This window comes from Hyalella azteca, unplaced genomic scaffold (assembly GCF_000764305.2).
Source record: "Hyalella azteca isolate HAZT.00-mixed unplaced genomic scaffold, Hazt_2.0.2 contig3354, whole genome shotgun sequence".
NCBI lineage: Eukaryota > Metazoa > Arthropoda > Malacostraca > Amphipoda > Hyalellidae > Hyalella > Hyalella azteca.
The window spans coordinates 412,296-418,589 of record NW_025933605.1 but is presented as its reverse complement, the minus strand read 5'-3'; positions in this window follow the sequence as shown (position 1 = coordinate 418,589).

Below are 6,294 nucleotides of genomic sequence, written 5' to 3'. Positions count from 1 at the left end.
TGTGGCGAGTGTAGCACTGCAGCCCACCCCTCAGCGCGCAGTGTGGCGAGTGTGGCACTGCAGCCCACCCCTCAGTGCGCAGTGTGGCGAGTGTGGCACTGCAGCCCACCCCTCAGTGCGCAGTGTGGCGAATATGGCACTGCAGCCCTCTTCTTGGTATGCAGCAGGCGCGAGGGTTTTTAGTTACTGCTTCGAGACCAGCGAGAACCTGCTCCACTGGTGTTGCAGTTGGCGTGCGTTGCGCATAAACCTGCCGGCAGTTGGCATGTGTTGCGCATAAACCTGCCGGCAGTTGGCATGTGTTGCGCATAAACCTGCTCGGCAGTTGACATATGTTGCGCATAGACCTGTCGGCAGTTGGCATGTGTTGCGCATAGACCTGTCGGCAGTTGACATATGTTGCGCATAGACCTGCCGACAGTTGGCATTCGATACATACAACATTGACCTGCAGTGTGTCGATGTAACTGCACTTTCCACAGTAACTCAGTGTCTATAGTACCGGCAATGCCTACAAGTACAGTACCTGCAGTATCTGCCGAGTCAGCAGTAGTTGCAGTATCTCCAGTATCTGCAGTGCCAAGAGTACCTGCAGTGTACAGTACCTGCAGTATGTATTGTACCTGCAGAATCTGTACTGTCTACAGTACCTGCAGTGTCTGCAGTACATACACTGGGTAGCCGCGACGTGATCGATAGCGCGGTGGCGAGTCTGGCGCCGTCAGGGAGACGAAACGATGTGACACTCACTGTACACTTGACACTATCGTGCGTGTGTGCATACTTGACACTTTCCTGTGCTCTCTGCACTCTTGAAACTTTCGAGCCTGTCTGCACACTTGACACTTCTGTGCCTGCCTTCACATTTGTCACTTTCGTGCCTGTCTGCACCTGCATTTACCTTTGTTACTCTTGCGTTGATGGATTGTGCATGAGACGTTGCTAGAAGACCTGTCTGCAAAATGCGACAGGGCCAAAGTAAGCATCATGCATGCACTTAAACGGCACCAAGTTACAAGTACTGAAATGCAGAGTTGGTGCGGAAGTCGGGGCGCAACAACGATACCTGACATAAAACGTGCTCAGTAATGGAGGAAACCCAACTTGTTCGTGTCAATGACTAGCGAAGGTTGGTTTGATTACCACAAAGCAGCAGTATACATGTATATAAAGCAGCGAGTGGCACGAGTGGCAGGCGACAAGTAGGGTGGATCTTGCGGACGATTCGAGCAAGAGTAGCGGAGTCGATGATCACACTCATTAGAACCCTTGTGATCCCTTGAGTACTTCTGCCAGCTGTAGAACCCGTTCATCCTTCACGTCAGGTATAGACGAGATTAAGGAGCTGGACTATAGACAGAGGATTGAAGTTCTGAGGTATTCACTGGAGAAAAGACCTGAAGCAAATACTCACCGAAAAAATAACTGTTTTGGTTCCGAGCTTTGTGTACGAAACCTTCAGAATTGTGTCATCTCACAGTGGGAAAAAGGGGAGACTACAGGATACTCCTATTAATCAAGGAAGCTGTGGCCAGAGTTCAATTTCTATCAGAAGGATCTCTTTCCGTGGTAGGACCAGGACTGTTTAACACTTAGCTGGTGACCTGAGTGGAATCGAGTTCACCCTTAGAGACCCTCAAGAGACGACTGGATATGTACAGGGGTTGGACAAAATAAGGGAAACAAGTGACATTTTGGGTATCGTAGTTTTTGAACATGTTATAAACAATGAAAACGTGACGTATTTTTACAACACTTCTCTTTAACTTCACTTCTTGTCTGTTCGTCTGTCTGCTACAAATCTTGTAATCGAAATTTAATGCACTTCTACTTATTCTATCGATCTGAAATTTTGCACACTTGTGTAAAGTTGGAGACTATGCATGAATCAAGTGTCAAAATAAATGATTTTAAAAATAATTTTTTTTAATATTAAAAAAATTGTAAAAATAATTTTGTCAGCTACAAATCTTATAACTGATATTTGACACACTTTTACCTGTCCAATTGATCTGAAATTTTGCACACTTGTGTAAAATCAGAGGCAATGCATAAATCAATTGACAGAATAAATAATTTTGATTTTTTATTATATATTAAGCAAATTTGAAAAATTAATTTTTTTAATGTTCGAAAATAAAATGAGAAATTCATTGTACATCTTTAACATGGGAGACACTGGATTCTTTAGAAGTGTTGTCATTTTTAAACGTATATTATTATGTTTTATGTTGCTGCTAATTGATATTTTATCCTTGCACAGATATGTCAGTAAATTTGTGTGACTATAAACTAACCTATAAATGTCAAGCCTCTCTGACTTTCAAAGAGGTCAAATTGTTGGTGCCCGTATGGCAGGTGCTAGTGTCACAGAAACTTCCCGAATGCTTGACGTTTGTAGAGGTACTGTCTCAAAAGTACTGCATTAACTGCTTTTGAAAGAAAGAAAAACATCCTCAGCAAAGCACAGGTCTCGCCGAAAGTTGAAGTTGTCCGAGAGAGACCGTTTCGGCTGTTAACATTACTCTCAGTAATTTTAAAATTAATTAAATTACTTACTGTGAAATATTACTGTAGACCTCAATCGACACCTACAGAACCCAGTTTCCATTAAGACTGTCCGCCGAGATCTGCACAGATCTGGATTATTTGGAATTAAGAGCTGCTATTAGAAAACCTCTGCTTTCAAATACAAATGCTTTAAAGCGTTTAGAGTGATGTAAAAACCTCCAGAATTGGTCCTTCGAGCAGTGGAAAAATGTGATTTTCCCTGACGAATCATCGTTAACCTTATTTCCAACCTCTGGCCGAGCTTACGTATGGAGACAGTCAAAAGAGTAATTTAATCCGGACTGCCTCCTCGCAGGTTTCTCAGGTGTTTCCCTTAATTTGTCTAACCCCTGTGCATGAGCGCTATCCCTGATCTCCCGTCTCCGCCGCTCTACATCAGCAAGAAACAAGAAGCTACATCATACATTAGCTTGCATAACTAAGATCACAGGCGCGGTAGTTGCATTCTACTATTTCCCGAGCCTCCGATGATAGGTTGACTTGCCTGCGTTGGCTGGGGTGTAGTGGAAGATGAAACCGACGTGATCGCGTGAGCGAGGCAGCCCCGAACAGCATCTCAGTATCCAAGGCGTGAGCGAGTTCGTTCGTGAACCATCAATTACTTGCGCGGTCGAACGTTTGTGTGGACAAGTGAGTGCGCGAGCGAATATTCGCATGAGCGAGTGACGAAGTGAGTGTGTGAACAAACGAGTGCTTGCGTAATTCGATGAGTGCCTGATCAGTGTTGGCGTGCTTGAGTTTAAATGCTTGATGAAATGTGTTCGTAAGTACGCAAGCTCATGCGTTAGACGATGAGTGCCTGATATAATGCGTAAATTCGTGAGTTAAACAAGCTACTGATGATAAGGCTCCTGGTACCAGCAGTTGTTTGCGACCATGTCCTCGAGATAACGTATTCTGTTATCTCCTCCAGAGTTATCAAGCTACATGCCTTCAAATGTCATTGGGTTATTTAATATTGGCTTGCTATCACACTAATGGCTTCACTTTCGGGTTCTGTTTCTAATGTCGATCGTTGCAGTCAGTAGGGATATAACGTTGTGGTGTTGAAATAACGCCGCAGTATTGTCTGTATTTTTATAAACCTTTTTAGAAGGAAGTAACACAATTAATAAATTAATGAAAAACTTAGTTTTGGGAGTTAGATTGATCCAGATTATTATGGTGGATTTTTTAAGATTGTGTGCTGGCGCTGTTACAGCCTGAGCTGCAGTTGGGTTTAGTAATCGGCTCTGTAACAGCACTAGGCTGCAGTTGAGTACACTCACTAACTTTGTAACAGCACTAGGCTGCAGTTGAGTACACTCACTAACTTTGTAACAGCTCTAGGCTGCAGTTGAGTACAGTCAACGGCTGATGTCATCGGCACGGTAATAAGCGGTTGTTAGATTAGGTTAGTTGTCCTGCGTGCCGTCTATTATTAACAGTACTCGGCTGCACTCTGGCGATACGGTCGCGATTCGCGCCAAGGCTTGCCAAGAATTTGTTGCAGTCCCCCTGCATGTGGGGGCGGCTGAGGCAGCTGCTCGGCCTGCGTTTCTAAATCATGCACATCTCCATTACTACTACGTCCATTACTATTACGTACCTATAACATATCGTGATAATACCTTTATTACCTATTCAATGATACGTCTTATTGCTGTATATCAATGCTCTACGACTAGTTCGTTGGCGATTGGATTTCCGAAATGCAAAACTTTGGCTGATGCGTTCTGACTTCGACATTACGTATAGAAAAAATATGTAAAAAAACGTCTTCTAGTGCGACGCATTGTACGCGTCATAGTACGACGAATTGCACGCCCTCACAGTACAAAACTTTGCCTTCCTTCGTTTCATGCCGCATAGCACACCCTCATTGTACGATGCACTGCACGCCGCATTGTACAGTGTACACCCTCATTGTACGATGCACTGCACGCCGCATTGTACAGTGTACACCCTCATTGTACGATGCACTGCACGCCGCATTGTAGCTTCGTGGCCGCCATTAGAGGTGTTACTGTCTCTCAGGAGCGTAGCAGTGATACCGGTCTCATATCACACTGCGCCGCGCTGTTGAGCGTTACAGGCGGCGTATGGGTGGCCAGTGCCTGGCCGCCCCTGATGCGGGTCTAATATTTACCAGGACATCTACTTTCTAATGAGATCCAACACTCGGCTGAGAACCGGCTAGAAGTGAACCAGCGCGTGAACCGGTAGCATGTTTAAGTCTCCGTGCTTGTCATGCACAGCGCATGTAGAGACTGAGTGAGCGCATGTGAAGGCTGAGTGAGCGCATGTGAAGGCTGAGTGAGCGCATGTGAAGGCTGAGTGAGCTCATTGAAGGCATCGTGCTTGTCAGCTCGCACTATCTGCCTCGCTTTCACTATCTGACCTCTGCTGAGGAACTCTCACTGCACGAGCTCATATTCTTGCATCGCCTGTTGGCTGATGTCTTCCCATATTATATGACGGCAAGTTAGGTTTGGTCATGGCAAGTTATGTTTGGTCATGGCAAGTTATGTTTGGTCATGGCAAATTATGTTTGGTCATGGCAAGTTATGCTCGGTCACGGCATGCCACATCGCGTCATGTCATCTCATGCCAAGTTAAGCATGTTAGTGTCAAGTCGTGCCCCAACCTGTCTTATAAACCACAGCTTGCTCACTTCTATAACAATAATTGTGTTCATAAAGCAGTAGAAAAAATTGTGTTTGATTCAAAGTATATGTTTGTCAACTTATCGTAGAGCGCTAACTGAAGCAAACAGAGAACGCTGATATTAAACTTCAGGCGACGTCTTCCGGTCTAGATTGTGTATTTCTAGTTATACTGACGCATAGTCCTATTGATAGTGACGCTCCCTTCTAATGGAGTGATCATCCAGTGGTGCTACCTTCTAATGGAGTGATCATCCAGTGGCGCTCACTTCTAATGGAGTGATCATCCAGTGGTGCTCCCTTCTAATGGAGTGATCATCCAGAGACGCTACCTTCTAATGGAGTGATCATCCAGTGGTACTCCCTTCTAATGGAGTGATCATCCAGTGACGCTCCCTTCTAATGGAGTGATCATGGAGTGACGCTACCTTCTAATGGAGTGACGCTACCTTCTAATGGAGTGACGCTACCTTCTAATGGAGTGACGCTACCTTCTAATGGAGTGACGCTACCTTCTAATGGAGTGATCAAGCAGCAAACAGCTCGGAAGTATGGACGTGAGTGCCACATGCCTGGCAGCGTTGCGCTCTGCGGCCTTGCATACCAGCGTTCCTGTGTTCTTATTGCTATTCTTTCATCGTGAAAAGCAATAGAACAATACGGGAGGATTGTTTCTATGAATGTAAAACTTCGATCTGATATCATGGATGCTATTTCTCCTGGATTATGCGAACAATGATTGGTTAATGTCGTTGCAGATGCAGTGTGGAAGCTGTGAAGTGCTATTTACTGTTCAGAGTGCAGAGTGCGCAGAGTTACTGTTCAGCTGTATATTGCAGTTCTGCAGAGTTTACATCTATACAATGTGCTGTGTGTTCATGAGTACGATGCCGCTGTGCAGAGTGTGTTGTAGCTGCCCCTAGTGTACATACAGTGGGGGGAAATAAATATTCGTACACTTGGAAAATCGTATTTTAATGTATGTAAGTACACAAACTTAACAGGAAAAGTGATTTAAATTATGTATAGAGACGCATAGTATTCAAAAATACTATCAAAAGAAATTAAATCTCAATGC